The sequence below is a fragment of the Apostichopus japonicus genome, chromosome 9 (assembly GCF_037975245.1).
Source record: "Apostichopus japonicus isolate 1M-3 chromosome 9, ASM3797524v1, whole genome shotgun sequence".
Taxonomy (NCBI): Eukaryota; Metazoa; Echinodermata; class Holothuroidea; order Aspidochirotida; family Stichopodidae; genus Apostichopus; species Apostichopus japonicus.
Window position 1 is genome coordinate 36,754,431 of NC_092569.1, and position 19,440 is coordinate 36,773,870.

At 36.3% G+C, this 19,440-nt stretch overlaps 1 protein-coding gene across 2 annotated transcripts in view; it reads right to left on the reverse strand.

Annotated features, from left to right (window-relative positions):
* Positions 1-19,440, reverse strand: part of LOC139973700 (patched domain-containing protein 3-like) — a 47,205-nt gene that overhangs the window by 17,282 nt on the left and 10,483 nt on the right. The window contains exon 1 of one of the 2 annotated variants that reach the window (XM_071980534.1): positions 9,680-10,000. The exons of the other annotated variant lie outside the window; for it this stretch is intronic. The gene's annotated coding sequence lies outside the window, so the exon portion shown is untranslated. Of the gene's footprint in view, positions 1-9,679; positions 10,001-19,440 lie in introns of those variants that run through there. 2 annotated transcript variants of the gene reach the window in all.

The following is a 19,440-nucleotide window of genomic DNA, read 5'->3' on the forward strand; positions in this document are numbered from 1 at the left end:
GTTATAGAGTGGGGTGTCTTTACAGTATTTTATCTCATACTGCCTGGACAGTATGCGCTATTTCTTTTGATTTCATTAGTCAGTAGTGTGCAACCTCAATATTCTAGGAACGTATTGAAGGAATGACGAAGAGCACACAAGGTGTATTTTAACCGGCCGCCCTCATCACGTATATGCACGATCGGGGATGTTTCAGTTTCAGTCTATTTTCTCCACATCACCTCCGTGAAGTATCAGAGACATTTACACGGTACATTTCAACACAATCCAGAGATTAACAAAACTTAAGAACATAGGGAGTAAAAAGGAAATAAAAAAAGAATGACACACGTCCTTTCAACGATTTGTGCTGAATAGTTTGAGAAGAGAAAAAGGGGGTGTTGGGGGGGGGGGAGACTTTAGCAATGTCTAAAAATGTAACGTGGCACCAGAGACTGTTAAAAGAAAGAAACTTGATAAAGAGACATAAGTTTCTAGAATTTTACTACAAAATTTATTAAGATTTACAAGGACACTTTCACCCGATGATTGAAACAAATGCTTCATTTTAATAGAACTGGGTCTTTGCCTAAAATATTGTTTCAAGAACTCAATCCTATCGGCTGTAAAGCAAGGACAAACAAATATGTAAAATGACAGTGCGTTTGTTTGGTTTTCACGAGTTTTGTTACGAAGAGACCTCCTATAAGAGTTAACCTTCGTGATCAGTGTAGCAGTCTAATATGAAACTCCGGCTCATAAATATATTGATTATGTCTATATTGTTTATATAGGACTATATCAGTTTCATTGTTAGCCCCTATATCAGTGCCCCAGTGTTTTAACTAAGAATAACTAAGATTTTTTTACTAATTTCTAGGTGTATATTTCTAAAACATGAGATCTCAAATAAAAGAATATTTAGATGCAACTTACAAGGCCTAGGAAGTGCCATTTCCGGCAATTTGGGAGGCATTTTTGGCAAAACATATTTTGCTACGATATGCGCCAACCGGTGGTGGCGCTCCGCTCAGATAATGTTATGATGGTGACTTGTGGGAAATGGACTACCCACTAAAAATTTTCTTTTAAAAGGCCCTGGTATATACGCAAATCAAAAGCACCGCTATGTAATATTTGGACTATACATAATGTTTCTTGATGTTTATCAACTCCCCCTTAGAGATTCTACCCAGGTTACGGCCCTGAAGTATCTTTATTTTATAGGGTTTTTATGTTTGCGATAAACTGAATGTGCCCAGATACCCAACAGAGCTTTTTAAATGTACTTACGATCCATATTGGGCATTTGTAGTAATTTGTATAACAGGATGATTTTATACGTGTGTGCAAAGTTTAAGTATGTTTTCCGTTTTTGATTTAAGTTTCAATATTATTAATGATGATAAAGGCCCTCATTTACACCCGGATGTTAAATAGATAAGTCTTTCTGAATTTATGTCTTTTCACTTGTCAGATGTGACTTTTGTTAAAATATATTTATGAATGACATATCAAATCAGGGACCATGCAAAAGCAAACTTGAAGAATTCTAGATGTGAGTCCGCCTCTGGGCCCCCGCCGGGGCATCGCCTCTGGACCCCATCAGGGGCCCCACCCAATGAAGGCTTTGGGCCAAGGCACTCGTGGACTCTTTCAATTGTATCCATGTTCTGTCATTATATTCCCCTCCACACTTTTCAATTCGGATTGATGCCCCTGCAGGGAAGGCTAGCCTACGCCATGAAGCTTCTATAGGTAGTTGAGAAATGTTGTATAAGTGTGGGGGTGGGGATGGAGAAAAGTCAGTCCTACTGGTTTTTCATTGCCACGTCCTACCTATATGGGTAAATTAGTTCCTATGGGCTTATCAGAAAACTAACAATATTAACGTTAATGACTCGTTATCGACCACAGACATAAGCTTACCCACTCATAATTCAAAGAACAATAGGTGAGTTTGTTGAGGACAAACTACAAGCTTACATCAAAGGAGACCGACAATTAGTATTGTTTACCTTGCTTGTTGTTATGGCACAAGTTACGCATAATTTACACTTTAATATCTGCGGAGCATTTTAAGTGATTTCTTATTCAGCAATTAATGTTGTAATTAGCGTTGGACAGCCATTGGTGGACATCTTCAACTTTGAATTTGAATTTCAACTTTGAGTTAGGTCACTGAGGGAACCATCAGTTAACCGGTTCTCGGTTAGTCGAATGTCTTTAGCATTTACCGTTTATACGCCTACCTTTTGTGATATATATATATATATATATATTGGTTTTAAACTTGAGACTAAACAAGCTAACAAGTGTTTCAAATATTTAATGGCTGAGTTCTTCACACGACATTGGCAATTTGAATTACACCAGCTGCAATGTCCTTGTTCCAGTGTCAAGACAAGTTACCTGATTGAATATTCGTAGCATATAAGTACAGTACATATAAGTACAGTACTTATAAGTACAGTAAATATAAGTACAGTACATATAAGTACAGTAAATATAAGTACAGTACATATAAGTACAGTACATATAAGTACAGTACATATAAGTACAGTACATATAAGTACAGTACATATAAGTACAGTGCATATAAGTACAGTACATATAAGTACAGTAAATATAAGTACAGTACATATAAGTACAGTACATATAAGTACAGTACATATAAGTACAGTACATATAAGTACAGTGCATATAAGTACAGTACATATAAGTACAGTACATATAAGTACAGTGCATATAAGCACAGTGCATATAAGTACAGTACATATAAGTACAGTAAATATAAGTACAGTACATATAAGTACAGTAAATATAAGTACAGTACATATAAGTACAGTACATATAAGTACAGTGCATATAAGCACAGTGCATATAAGCACAGTACATATAAGTACAGTGCATATAAGTACAGTAAATATAAGTACAGTACATATAAGTACAGTACATATAAGCACAGTGCATATAAGCACAGTGCATATAAGTACAGTACATATAAGTACAGTACATATAAGTACAGTACATATAAGTACAGTACATATAAGTACAGTGCATATAAGTACAGTGCATATAAGTACAGTACATATAAGTACAGTACATATAAGTACAGTACATATAAGTACAGTGCATATAAGTACAGTACATATAAGTACAGTGCATATAAGTACAGTGCATATAAGTACAGTACATATAAGTACAGTGCATATAAGTACAGTACATATAAGTACAGTACATATAAGTACAGTACATATAAGTACAGTACATATAAGTACAGTGCATATAAGTACAGTACATATAAGTACAGTACATATAAGTACAGTACATATAAGTACAGTACATATAAGTACAGTGCATATAAGTACAGTACATATAAGTACAGTACATATAAGTACAGTACATATAAGTACAGTGCATATAAGTACAGTACATATAAGTACAGTACATATAAGTACAGTACATATAAGTACAGTACATATAAGTACAGTGCATATAAGTACAGTACATATAAGTACAGTACATATAAGTACAGTACATATAAGTACAGTGCATATAAGTACAGTACATATAAGTACAGTACATATAAGTACAGTACATATAAGTACAGTACATATAAGTACAGTACATATAAGTACAGAACATATAAGTACAGTACATATAAGTACAGTACATATAAGTACAGTACATATAAGTACAGTACATATAAGTACAGTGCATATAAGTACAGTACATATAAGCACAGTGCATATAAGCACAGTACATATAAGTACAGTACATATAAGTACAGTGCATATAAGCACAGTGCATATAAGTACAGTACATAATAGTACAGTACATATAAGTACAGTACATATAAGTACAGTACATATAAGTACAGTACATATAAGTACAGTACATATAAGTACAGTACATATAAGTACAGTACATATAAGTACAGTGCATATAAGTACAGTACATATAAGTACAGTACATATAAGTACAGTACATATAAGCACAGTAAATATAAGTACAGTACATATAAGTACAGTACATATAAGTACAGTGCATATAAGCACAGTGCATATAAGCACAGTACATATAAGTACAGTGCATATAAGTACAGTAAATATAAGTACAGTACATATAAGTACAGTACATATAAGCACAGTGCATATAAGCACAGTGCATATAAGTACAGTACATATAAGTACAGTACATATAAGTACAGTACATATAAGTACAGTACATATAAGTACAGTGCATATAAGCACAGTGCATATAAGCACAGTGCATATAAGTACAGTACATATAAGTACAGTACATATAAGTACAGTACATATAAGTACAGTACATATAAGTACAGTGCATATAAGTACAGTGCATATAAGTACAGTACATATAAGTACAGTACATATAAGTACAGTACATATAAGTACAGTGCATATAAGTACAGTACATATAAGTACAGTGCATATAAGTACAGTGCATATAAGTACAGTACATATAAGTACAGTGCATATAAGTACAGTACATATAAGTACAGTACATATAAGTACAGTACATATAAGTACAGTACATATAAGTACAGTGCATATAAGTACAGTACATATAAGTACAGTACATATAAGTACAGTACATATAAGTACAGTACATATAAGTACAGTACATATAAGTACAGTACATATAAGTACAGTGCATATAAGTACAGTACATATAAGTACAGTACATATAAGTACAGTACATATAAGTACAGTGCATATAAGTACAGTACATATAAGTACAGTACATATAAGTACAGTACATATAAGTACAGTACATATAAGTACACATATAAGTACAGTACATATAAGTACAGTACATTTAAGTACTGTACATATAAGTACAGTACATATAAGTACAGTTCATATAAGTACAGTACATATAAGTACAGTACATATAAGTACAGTACATATAAGTACAGTACATATAAGTACAGTACATATAAGTACAGTGTATATAAGTACAGTACATATAAGTACAGTACATATAAGTACTGTACATATAAGTACAGTACATATAAGTACAGTACATATAAGTACAGTACATATAAGTACAGTACATATAAGTACAGTACATATAAGTACAGTACATATAATTACAGTACATATAAGTACAGTGCATATAAGTACAGTAAATATAAGTACAGTGCATACAAATACAGTACATATAAGTACAGTACATATAAGTACAGTGCATATAAGTACAGTGCATATAAGTACAGTGCATATAAGTACAGTGCATATAAGTACAGTACATATAAGTACAGTGCATATAAGTACAGTGCATATAAGTACAGTATATATAAGTACAGTGCATATAAGTACAGTACATATAAGTACAGTACATATAAGTACAGTACATATAAGTACAGTACATATAAGTACAGTACATATAAGTACAGTGCATATAAGTACAGTGCATATAAGTACAGTACATATAAGTACAGTACATATAAGTACAGTACATATAAGTACAGTGAATATAAGTACAGTACATATAAGTACAGTGCATATAAGTACAGTGCATATAAGTACAGTACATATAAGTACAGTGCATATAAGTACAGTACATATAAGTACAGTACATATAAGTACAGTACATATAAGTACAGTACATATAAGTACAGTACATATAAGTACAGTGCATATAAGTACAGTGCATATAAGTACAGTGCATATAAGTACAGTGCATATAAGTACAGTACATATAAGTACAGTACATATAAGTACAGTACATATAAGTACAGTACATATAAGTACAGTACATATAAGTACAGTGCATATAAGTACAGTGCATATAAGTACAGTACATATAAGTACAGTACATATAAGTACAGTACATATAAGTACAGTGCATATAAGCACAGTGCATATAAGCACAGTGCATATAAGCACAGTGCATATAAGTACAGTAAATATAAGTACAGTACATATAAGTACAGTACATATAAGTACAGTACATATAAGTACAGTACATATAAGTACAGTGCATATAAGTACAGTGCATATAAGTACAGTACATATAAGTACAGTGCATATAAGTACAGTGCATATAAGCACAGTGCATATAAGTACAGTACATATAAGTACAGTACATATAAGTACAGTACATATAAGTACAGTACATATGAGTACAGATTAGCTGATTACAGGTGAGTATATCTTTACTTCTATTTTTATACTTACCTAATACGTTCTGATTTTCTTTACACGCGCACTGACGTAAAATTGTTTAATTATGTCTTATATTTATTTATTCCAAATAAACTATGATATGAAATTTAAAATGAAAATAAAGTATGCATATTCATTAAGCTATTGAAATGTATAGGTCAACTCCCAGTGCAGTCATTATACCTTTAATGAGTAGATAGTTGTAGTGGTTCACTGGTAAACTGACTTGCATTCAAGTCACGAAAAAGTTGGCTCCTGTCGCTAAAAATCTACTTGTTTGCTACTTTAGATGGAAGGTGTCATCAATGGCAAATGTCACTTACCCATTGAGGAATAGCTTTGTTACCTAGTGAACACTTCTACTCGGACCCAGAGACCAGAATACTGTGATGATTTAGTGTCTAAGACAATCGGGGTAATTATTTGAAGTATCCTAGCTATCCAATCTCCTTTACTATGAACCTCGACATTGTAATCCAAATTACGATTGGATTTAAAATAACATAGACCATACCGAGTAGTAAAGGTTCTTATATTTCAAGTAGGCTTACGATTTATTAAATACAAAAAGGAGACAAAATTGATGATTATTTAGTATGTTGACTTAGCTTGTCAGTTTCATATCGTATGAAAGAACAGTTACTAGTTATTTAAATTAACCTACGCTTACGTTGCGCAATAATTATCAGAATCCCAAGAGATAGCGAGGACTGGCTAATTAGGAACATTCCTTCTGTAATTCACCTTGTGAATTCATTAACGGTCGGTCACTGTGGACTGGCGGTAAGTGAATGTGAAAGAAACACATGTGTATGAATCGATGGACTTGTACCATACATAATACAAAATAATCCCATAGCATTACACTATATTTATTTATTATTACATAAATCTCTTAGGCTGCATGTGTAGGCTTACATTCACATGTGCATATTAAATTTACTGACATTAATTTTTTTTTAGTTTCATTCATCAATTTATTTTTTCTTCGAACCATCAATAGCATGGTTATAACTAGGCATATTTTGCTAAAAATAATACATGGTCGCAGCTTCGTTGATGCTCTTAAAACCTCTTCGGTCAAGCGATAATGTAATAATGCCAGCACAGGGTATCGGAAGCTCTTTTTTCATTCCTCTCTGTCGCCGTTCGGTGAAGAGTTGATTTTTAATTGTAATTTTCATGAACAGCATGTTTCTTGTATTAAAAATACCCTTATTTAGACACATTTATATGGCTTGGAGTTAGGCTTCCTTTAAGAAACGTTCGGAACACTTTGGTGAGCAAATCCTTTGAAACAATAATTTTATTAGAATTGATAAAACCATGCACTGTTTATGACAAAAAGGCTTCGCGACGCTGGTTTACTGTTTGTTAGGGATATGTTTTGCCAGATGGGAAGCAATTGTCCTTTAATGCTTTTCTGACCAAATTTAAGCTTTTAAGGTATCCTATAACTCGTTTTCAAGGGATCCTTTCTGTAATAACTAGGAATTGGAAGGATTCTCTAAGTTTCTTAACGATGTCGAGGACCAGCAAGATCACCTTTTCAATTTTATGTCTGGCAAGTCTAAGTTGTCGCAGCTGGTCTAGCCGCACCTTATTGACTGTACATTACTTCCACCAAAAGCCTGCGCTAAGTGGAACTTTACTTTTGACTTCTCACAGGAAGATTGGTTAGCTATATTTAAGATTCCTTCTCGTACGCTTTCTGAAGCTAAAAGCCCATTATTTCCATCTCATAGTTGTGAAGGGATGTAGAATCTCAAACGAAACATTGCTTTGGTGCCGATGTGAATGAATCTAGTGCAGGGAAATATAATCTCACACGAAACATTGCTATGATGCTGATGTGAATGAATCTAGTGCAGGGAAATATAATCTCACACGAAACATTGCAATGGTGCTGATGTGAATGAATCTAGTGCAGGGAAATATAATCTCACACGAAACATTGCTTTGGTGCCGATGTGAATGAATCTAGTGCAGGGAAAGTAGAAACTCAAACGAAACATTGCAATGGTGCTGATGTGAATGAATCTAGTGCAGGGAAATATAATCTCACACGAAACATTGCTATGATGCTGATGTAAATGAATCTAGTGAAGGGAAGTGGAATCTCAAACGAAACATTGCTATGATGCTGATGTGAATGAATCTAGTGAAGGGAAAGTAGAAACTCAAACGAAACATTGCAATGGTGCTGATGTGAATGAATCTAGTGCAGGGAAATATAATCTCACACGAAACATTGCTATGATGCTGATGTAAATGAATCTAGTGAAGGGAAGTGGAATCTCAAACGAAACATTGCTATGGTGCCGATGTGAATGAATCTAGTGCAGGGAAATATAATCTTAAACGAAACATTGCCTTGGTGCTAATGTGAATGAATCTAGTGCAGGGAAATATAATCTCACACGAAACATTGCTATGATGCTGATGTAAATGAATCTAGTGAAGGGAAGTGGAATCTCAAACGAAACATTGCAATGGTGCTGATGTGTATGAATCTAGTGCAGGGAAAGTAGAAACTCAAACGAAACATTGCTATGGTGCTGATGTGAATGAATCTAGTGAAGGGAAGTGGAATCTCAAACGAAACATTGCTAACATGGTGCTGATGTGAATGAATCTAGTGCAGGGAAAGTAGAAACTCAAACGAAACATTGCTATGGTGCTGATGTGAATGAATCTAGTGCAGGGAAAGTAGAAACTCAAACGAAACATTGCTATGGTGCTGATGTACATGAATCTAGTGCAGGGAAGTGGAATCTCAAACGAAACATTGCTAACATGGTGCTGATGTGAATGAATCTAGTGAAGGGAAGTGGAATCTCAAACGAAACATTGCTATGGTGCTGATGTAAATGAATCTAGTGAGGGAAAGTGGAATTTCAAACGAAACATTGCTATGATGCTGATGTGTATGAATCTAGTGAAGGAAGTGGAATCTCAAACGAAACATTGCTATGATGCTGATGTGAATGAATCTAGTGAAGGGAAAGTAGAAACTCAAACGAAACATTGCAATGGTGCTGATGTGTATGAATCTAGTGCAGGGAAAGTAGAAACTCAAACGAAACATTGCTATGATGCTGATGTGAATGAATCTAGTGAAGGGAAGTGGAATCTCAAACGAAACATTGCTATGGTGCTGATGTGAATGAATCTAGTGCAGGGAAAGTAGAAACTCAAACGAAACATTGCTATGGTGCTGATGTACATGAATCTAGTTCAGGGAAGTGGAATCTCAAACGAAACATTGCTAACATGGTGCTGATGTGAATGAATCTAGTGAGGGAAAGTGGAATCTCAAACGAAACATTGCTATGATGCTGATGTGAATGAATCTAGTGCGTGGATTAAATATGGGCGGCCACAGAGAACAAGTCTCACCCAAATTATTTCATACCGGTCTGCAACGGTTCTCTATGAGATGACAATTTTCATCTTTCCAATAGTTATGTCTGAAGTTATTAATAAAAAAGAAGTTTGCTTACCTCGATGGGATGCAATTTATTCATTGGATAGAGCTGAACGGATATTAAATCAAACAATGTCAAAAATTATTTCGGAATTATGTCTCCTTTTGCCACGGAGCGTGAACCTGTCATGAAAGCACAGTGACAGTTAAAGACAAACGGCAGCCTACATGTCAATGCTATTGACAAGTCCATTAGGACTTAACAATCAATCCACAGCTTAAACAAACATTAGCTCATTAATATTCATCTAAACCCTCTGATGTGAAATTTCTTGAATCACGCACATGTTTGATGTTCGCTAGTTGGAGGTTTCTCTGTCGAGAAGTTTATATCAATGATCTCTCCGAATTAGACGAGGGGTTATCGTTTATTTTTGTTTTTGAATTAATTAATATAACTCCATGAAATCTGACCATATCATGAAAGGACTAACTACAGCCCGTTACCTTGCATACAATGGAAACCAACAAAGTTGGTTGACCTAATTGAACCGTGATCTGTATCAGTTTGCTGTAAGGAACTATAATGGTAATTAGTTAACACAAGAAGTCAATCATTAAGCGTAACCGTTAATTAGTACAACTCGCTTAGTTCAACAGGCGGCGCTATGCTCATATAAGGGTCCATCATCAGGGCACGAAACGGATTATAGGAGCACCATTACGAGGGTGTGTTCATCAATCTCTTAAACCATGTGACTAAACCGATCATAAAATCCTTTGGAAGATATCTTCTGGTGGCTGCAGTTGGATGCTCAGTAAATTATCGAACTTGTCTGCATATTAAAGTCCAAGTACCATCCTCATAACATCGCGAATCATGATTGCTTTAATTTTGGCAAAAGCATAGCGAATAATGCCATCCCGGCAATTAAGTTGATTTTGTTTTTGTTTTTCTTGGTAATATCTCAATCAAATTATCCAGAGAAGACATATATATATTCTGCAATAGAGTTGCAATTTAATCATAGATTATTAAAGTTAAATAATAACACAAATTAACAGAAGAAACACGTTGATATCTTGACTTTTAAGTCTTACAAGTTTTACTCCCTCTTTTCAACCCTACATAGATTTTTTTTAGCACAACCTTGCATGTAGACCTAATTCATAGCCTAAATATATAGCAGAACGCACCATTTCACATTTAATTTTAATTCCCCTTCAATGGTATCGGTTCTAACGACCCAGGACACACACCCTTCTATTGTAAATGGGACATTTTATCATCAGAGCCCCCAATGTAAAGGGCCCTCAAGTTCAAGTCGACACTGTGAACACGCCCATGCAATATATATCAATTTGAACCTGTTATTGTCTATACAAAACTTGACATGGGAGAGGGAGGTGGGTGGTGGGGGGGGGGGGATATGTTGTTTCAGTGGGTTGGAGCTGGAATAGGGAAGCATATGGTGCTTCAGGGGGTTGGAATTGCTGAGATGGGGGAAGCATATGGTGCTTCAGGGGGTTGGAGTTGTTGAGATGGGGGAAGCATTTAATGCTTCAGGGGTTTGGAGTTGTTGAGATGGGGAAAGCATATGGTGCTTCAGGGTGTTGGAGTTGTTGAGATGGGGAAAGCATATGGTGCTTCAGTGGGTTGGAGTTGTTGGGACGGGGAAGCATATGGTGCTTCAGGGGTTGGAGTTGTTGAGATGGGGAAGCATATGGTGCTTCAGGGGGTTGGAGATGTTGGGATGGGAGAAGCATACGGTACTTCAGGTGGTTGGAGTGTTGGGATGGGGGAAGCATATGGTGCTTCAGGTGGTTGGAGTTGTTGGGAGGGGGAAGCATGTGGTGCTTCAGGGGTTGGAGTTGTTGAGATGGGGGAAGCATAAGGTGCTTCAGGGGGTTGGAGTTGTTGAGATGGGGGAAGCATAAGGTGCTTCAGGTGGTTGGAGTTGTTGGGAGGGGGAAGCATGTGGTGCTTCAGGGGGTTGGAGTTGTTGAGATGGGGGAAGCATAAGGTGCTTCAGGTGGTTGGAGTTGTTGGGAGGGGGAAGCATGTGGTGCTTCAGGGGGTTGGAGTTGTTGAGATGGGGGAAGCATAAGATGCTTCAGGGGGTTGGAGTCGTTGAGATGGGGGAAGCATAAGGTGTTTCAGTGCTCCATTGATCATCTGTCACCGTTTACCAGCTTACTTCTCATATACATTCCAGCTAACACATATTGAGGTTACGTGTACTTACTTAACATTCTGTTCTTTACAATTACACTGTTGTGTCTATATATAATTATGTGAGTGTGTCTGTCTGTCTGACACATAACATCTAGTTCGATTTAAACCATAGACTATACATGATATGTAGACGCGTCTGTATCCAGCATGACAGTAAGATAAGTAAGGTATCTTAAAGCCATAAAGATACATGCCACATAAAAACTATCAGGGTAATTAGGGCTGATGAGTTGTTTGCTTGACTTTGCTAATGAAAGTCTTTATATATGCATGAACATATTACGAAACTTAGTGTTTGGCAAGAAGAGACAGAAAGAGAGAGGGGGGGGGACGGGGGGGGGGCGGGCGGGCGGGCAGAGGAAAGAGAGAGAGATTTAAATAATAGTATCTTGCAAATACGGAACATGTTTAATTTCTGCATGGAAACCATGGTCTCTCTATTTGTGAGTCCAGAATAACCACAGAGGTATTTTATAGACCTATTTATCGCAACCCCAAAAGATGCAAAACAACTATTCACCAAAGCATGTGAATTACAGGTAAATAAAAAGTAACGTTGGAAAATAACCTTAAACTATTTAAAGGGTGCGAACATTGTTGTGACGTCACTGATGATTCATGTCTGTGTCCCTACATCCAAGTACGTGGAGCACATACACCATAGAGATACTTTACAGTTGCCTGTTTGTATAGCGTATTAGTGTTGAAGTATAATATAATATTTCAAATCCAGATTCCTTACTCTAATGGAAACTGGATTAGTTTCGATCCACTCCTTATGCAGAAAGTTGACCTATTCAGATTATGAGTAATAAGTTGAAGTATGGGAGAGTAAGCCTCTCAATCCTATTGATAACTTACAGATTTAAAGCACTGATAATACTCTTCATTTAGCTAATGAAGTTCAAGTTTCCTTGACTTCTGTATAACACTCCGTTATAAGTCACAATACAAAATACTTAGTGACACTATGCATACTTGAAGGTAATGCTGCCGAAGGCAAACTTACTGCAGAATATTGAGCTGAAGCTGGTAATGAGGTCTTACGTTATCATTATCATTATCATGATCATGATCATTATCATTGTCATTGTCATTATCACTGTCATTATTATTATTATTATTAATATTATAATACATTTTATAGAGCACTTATTCTAAAAGTAAGGTCTAAGTGCTTTACAAATAAAGGAAACTTCAAAACTTAATAAAAAAGAAAATAACAATGAAATTAAATATGTAAGACAATACAAACTATAAACAATACGAGCAAACTAGATACTGTAAAATCGAAACTAACAAGAGCAACATGAAAGTTCAGAATCATAAAACATACAGAGAAACACAACAGGGATGGAACAAACTCAGCAGAGATCATTAAAACTACAAAATATGTCACATTAATTCACAAAAAACACACAGCTAAGTATTTTATCTAATTTGAAAGGCTAAGGTGATTTCAATCTTTTGGAACATAAACTTCAAAGGACCGATCTCCTATTTTAGTGGAGGCTTTTGATACTTCCAATAAAAGCTTGTAGATGACATTAACGTACTTTAATAAATTCAATTAAGTAGTTAGGGGTAGTGCCTTCAGACAATTCATACCTCACTGACTCGGATGAATATATAGTTACGGTTTTTGTATAGTTACTCCCACTACAGTGATATCTTCTAGTACTAAGTATGACCAGCATCATACAACATTGACACTTTCACGTAGATATTAACCGAACTTATGACCGGCGAATTTCTAAGTACTACCTCATACTATAAACGCTGTTCCTGCCTTGTGCCATGTTTTACTTGTAAAGGATTAGAAAAGAATTAGAGCCTCCTTGCCTTACTGTGTGAACCTTTTTAGCCTAGATTTTATCACCCTTATTAACCAAGTTAACAATGCAGCCATGAGAGATGTTACAAGACTTTCTCATCAAATTCATAGAGACGAGAAACACCCACTCCATAACGAGCTGAAGTCACTTCTTTAACAGACTAATTATAATTTGAGAAAAAGGACAATCACGCCAAAATTTTCTAACTGTACGTTTGAAAAATTCTTTCGTTTATTGGTCTGCCATATGTATTCAGGGGGCTGTTCCACAAATCTTACTCTAATTCTTTTATTAACTTTTGATTTATTATTTGTACATATATTCCATGCTATTTTAATCATTATAACCCGTGGACTGTTTTTCATATCCTCTTTATAAAATGTACTTTCATGTACTTATACTTGATTTTAATCAACTTAAACTTAACCTATGGGAAGTGTCTTTCGTTAGGCATGTTATGAGTATAACCAGTCCACGATGAACCTTGATTTCTATCTCAACCAATCTCACTATAGTATATCGACTTAGACGTGACGTCAGACTGACGTCATTGACGTGATATAGTGGTTTTCAGCGTTTTTCAAACGCAACGATACGGTTTTACATAAGAGGAAACTTCCGGCGGAACAAATAAAATTAAACAGACTGCTGTCTCGTAATGTAAACCTTGTACGAAAAAAGAAATCAATTTAACAATTTCTCATGCCACTCCCTGGTCACCATGACTAGCAACCGGTCAAAACGAATAATATAATATGCAAAAGAGCCTCGGGCAAAAAAATGACATTCTGCAAAACAGGTGAAACGACATAAAACATTTTATTTCAGGAGTGCAATTTTTGCAATATATACACTTAAGTGTGAATGCAACACGTCGATGTACTGCTAAACCACTAGTGTGAGCTGCAGGCAGGTATACACTGTGATAGTGAATCAGGGAGTTGTTCCACAACAAACCCTTGTTGAATACAATGTACAGGAAGGGTGACAGTCAACAATTCACAAACAATCCGCTTGCATTAAAGCCCTTGTAGAGGTCTTTACGTTAGAGGTCTCATACTGTTGATATGCTACATTCGAAGAAACGAGATTGAGGTTATAAACATGCCTCGGTTGGTTCTCTCTCGGTTGTAACGGTGCGTTCAGGTTCCCACTGTCAGGGAGATCATGTCTCTTCTGTGCTGATTAGAGTTCTAGAGTTCCTTCTCTATACAGGAACTCTACTGATGACGGAGCTACCTCGCCCTCAGACTAGTGTTTATGTAAAACAATATATTCCAGACATGTTGATGTATGAGCATTGAGCGCACAAAAACGAAAGTGGTAGCAAGGGTATGTGTATAGCAGCCAAGTTACTTTTGTGCCTAAAGTGAAATCTTCGTCTTTTTACAGAAAATTTTGAATAATGGTAAGTGCTTTACAGTACAGCCACTTGGACTTAAGTCCACCTCTGACCATGACAAAGACCTTAATTTAAAGTGATATGGTCTACAATATTTCAAAATTAAACTTGTGCCTACAGTCACCTTGCATTGCAAACAACATCCCTGCTTGTAAAACGAGCCTTGTGGAAGTTCTGGAGTGATTCATTCTGTTTAATATTTCATTTTAAACAAAAGTTTTACTTGAGTTCTAAATGCTTCATTGCCTAGTGTATATATAATAGGATTCCAGTATGAATTTGATGTAGTAAGAGAACCTCCGATGAAGTAAATAACACTAGGAAACTCAACATCTGTCAACAGGATTATAAATTGGCTCGCCCAAAATGGAACCCAAGTCAAGTAGAATGCCATGGTTACAACCGTAAATAAAACAAATCCTTTCCATTCCTTTACAAGTTGAGATTCGTCTGCGTGGACGGTAGCAACCATCTTGTTGATTCTTGTTCCTTGTTGCCAAGCAGTGACTGCTATTCGTAAATACATGAAGGTGATACCTATTAGTTGAACTCCCATCCCCGATAAAGCGGCAACCACGATACTAACTGTCTTTTTTCTGTTGCGGAAATTGATAAGACAGATGCCGTAAAGAGGAACGTAAGGAATGTTTTGAAACATTTTCCCGTCAACGTGTGACACCCACAACAGAATAGCAGTACCTACGACAAGACTTTGGAAGGCGTAGATATGAGGAACTTTACTGAACTTGTGGTAACGAAACGGATAGTGTATGGATACAAATTTATCCATGGCGATATTGAACAGACAAACTCCTGACAAGAACGGAGATAGAGCTAGCAAAAACCCCGACAGTATACAGAAAATCATACCAGATTCCAACGAAAAGAACGTAGTCATTACTGTGCTTATTAATAGAAGGAATCCAGTCGTAAAGTCTGTTACGGACAAAAGGAACATGTAGATTTTCATATTTCGTTTGAAACTTTTCACCCTGTTAATTACTAGAAGATTGATAAAGTTACCGATCACGCTTAAAATTCCATTCCATACAAGAACAGTACATATCGCTAAAAACGTTCCTTGCGTCACGTTTTCTTTCGGGCTAAAAGTTGTAAACGGCAGAGAAATATTATCTGAAGTTAAAGTGAACTCAGAAACAGATTCCATCTCATAAACTCCGGTCGTTCGAGCGTTCTCTTTGAAAAATGAAGAGAATTTTACTTTCTTTGGCTTTTATTTCTAGAATGTCACTGCCTAGCAACGGCATCAAGTACGCCTCTATTTCTATCAGTTTTTGTCTTCAAATTTCTATGTAAAGAGAGAGAGCAATAAGTTTAAATCACAGAGTTTCGCCAGTTTGCTAACTAAAGAGATCTCACGAGCGTTGTGTGTGTGTTTTTTTTTCAATTTGATATATTTCCTAAGCTGATAGCCGAAGCTACGCCCACCGAATCGCTGTTATGTTATTGTAATTATAAGCTGTTGTAAGGTCGTGGCTAATAATGACACTTGGCGAAATATACAAACGATTGGTCTGTCCAACCACACAATCCACAGTCCATTGTATGATGGCGGATTAACACGTATACAGTGACGTACAGTTAACAGGATTTCATTAGAGTTCCTTTATATCTCTCTAAAAGAATCCCTAGATTTCATCAGAGCAGCAGATACAGCTCTTTGGCTCCGAGTGGATTGCATAAGACTCTTTACGGATGATTATATGTAGCATTTTACTCTGGATATGTCATTTTCGAAGAAAATAGAAAGATTTGAAGCTGCAAATGTTCCACATCTATTTCAGTTTAGCTTTAAAATATGCAAATATCTGGAATGCTCCTTTAAGGTTAAAGTTGGTGATGACGTCAGCTCCTCATTACATATTTAAACGTTAAGCCATTGTTTTAAAAATTGTAACAATAGGGCAACCCACGGAGTTGTATAAATCATCGCTAGCAAACACTGACTTCAAATGAACACGTTTGTTAATAGCTACGCAATCTGGCAAATCAGAGGAGAGTAGTACTTGATATCACCATAATACATGTGAAGGTTCTATGTCAGTTAAATGTTACCCCTGGAGTTATAGCAAAAACTCGATCTTAACTAAATTTGATCTTTGACTGTGACCTATGACCTTTGGTTCGGGGGGGGGGGTATGTGAGACGCAAGGGTTCACCTGGGATACCTTCCCACCAAGTTTGAAGAAAATCGGCCCGGCAGTTTAGGAGGAGTGTTTGATACAAAATTAGACAACAGACACACAAAACGGCACACAGACAAACACTACCACCCACACGTTTTGACTCCTCCCTCAGTCATGGACTTCCGGTCATCCTTGGTAATCCAACATGGGTGACCCCCGACAGTAGCTACTCAGGATAAGTGACCCATTGCTATAGCAACTGTTGCTATGGCAACTGACACAGGTGTATGACATGTCCCTACAGGGGATTGAATCCTTAGGTAGCCGCCCTGACCTAGTACGAATCAGCAGAGAGAGGCTGTGGATGCAACGCCTTCGCACCATTCAACCTCATGGGCTCAACATTCAGGAAGGACATGACTAACTTTTCTTCTGTCTCCCCCCTTCTTCTCCCCTTGTTTCCCCCCTTTCACTCCTCTTCTCATAGCTCTCTTCCACCCTTTTTTCTCCACACCTTTCTGTCTTTGTCCTTCTTCCAGTTTATTCCCTACCCCTTCCCTTAATGCTCTCTTTGTCCCTCCACTGTTTATCTCCTACCTCTCCTCTTCCCCTGTTGGTTTCTTTCTTTCTTCTCTCCATCCCTTGTCTACTGTCACATTAGAATAGTATAATTTAGTTAATTTGTATTTGTATGACAGAAGAAGTCAATCTGTCAGCTGTTTATTTTAGAAAGTTTTTTTTAGTAACTTTTACTTTAGTCAATGCTGGTTGTTGTTGATGTTGGAAAGTAGTATCCAAGGATGTAGGACAATTTACATAAACCCTAATCCCTCTATTCACTACAAAAATACAAGGTAGCATAATTGAGTATGTATACAAAAGAAACATCACCAGGTCAGGGCATAGTATAATAATACAAAGGTACAGGGTAGCATAGCATAGCTAGTGCACACAAAAGAAACCTACCAGGGCAGGACATAGTCAAGATGACAATGTATTGTATTGCCAAGTTATGCAAATTGATACACTATTAATTATGTGTGACATCACATCCAGCCAGTGAAGTGAGTGTTGGATAAGATTTTTATTCACTCTCCAAAATACCATCATCGGATTGAGTCCTGCTATATTTCTTAGCTGAAAAAGACGGAGCTACAATATTGTGATTTTCATATCATGGGGCACAGGATCCTATATATAGGATACCTGTATTGAAGCCTGGGCTGGCATACTTTAATTAATATCTGGCATTTAACTGTGAAAGCTTGAAACACAATTTTTCCCTGGAGATTCCAGTATCACACAATATTTAGTGTTCTGGATAGGGCAGCTTGTCGGCAGAGTTGGGATGGAAGTACATCACCTGACCGGATAAAGTAAAGCTGTATTGCAGAGCTCGTCTGACAGTTTAAGAACTGGAACCATTTGCCACTTTCCTCTCACATTGGGTCGAAGACCGGAAGCTTTTGAGGATAGTTTTATCACCGACTATAACACCTACCACAACCTGATATCAGCAACCACGTGTCAACAAGTATTGTCAACACCTTTAGGCAATATTCGTCATAGTGACAACTCAGAACTCATTTTTTTTTTTAAGATAAATGTTAAATCAGAATTTCATGATGTAAAGGGGGGAAAGCTCTTCAGACTAGAAGAGGTAATCTCATTCTTCTATAGAGAAAAGAATATCCAATTAATATATATTAAGACTAAATTTATACGTGCCAGTTTGCTCTCTCGCAATTGAAAAAGATCCAGGGGTATCAAAACTTTGGAAAGTCTTAACCTTTTCAGTAGTTTTAGCTAAATCTAGTATATGTTATCCTCTGGTAAAGATTGCGCCAAAGCAATCTGTTATCTCTAAGTATTCAGGAGTCCTACGTGTTCCTAAGCAGTATTACAGAACGCTGTAACCTTTATTTTGCATGTTCCTTTTTTTTTTATTATTTTAAGGAGAAAGTTCCTCCTCAATAAATACCTATTCACTTAAGAAGTTGAATTTATAAAACTTGTTCTGCATCATTAGTTGGTTGGAGTATTTCTTTTTTACATTGCATATTGATTTTGGATAGCCGCTAGGCGAATGTGTCGCATTGCCACTTGCATTCTTTTTGTGGGTGACAATTAAATGGGGGCCTGTCCGGGAATTCTATCCAAGATTTAAGCATAAGCATTTTCTTTGACAGAAGTGAAAAATACATAACTGGTTGGTGT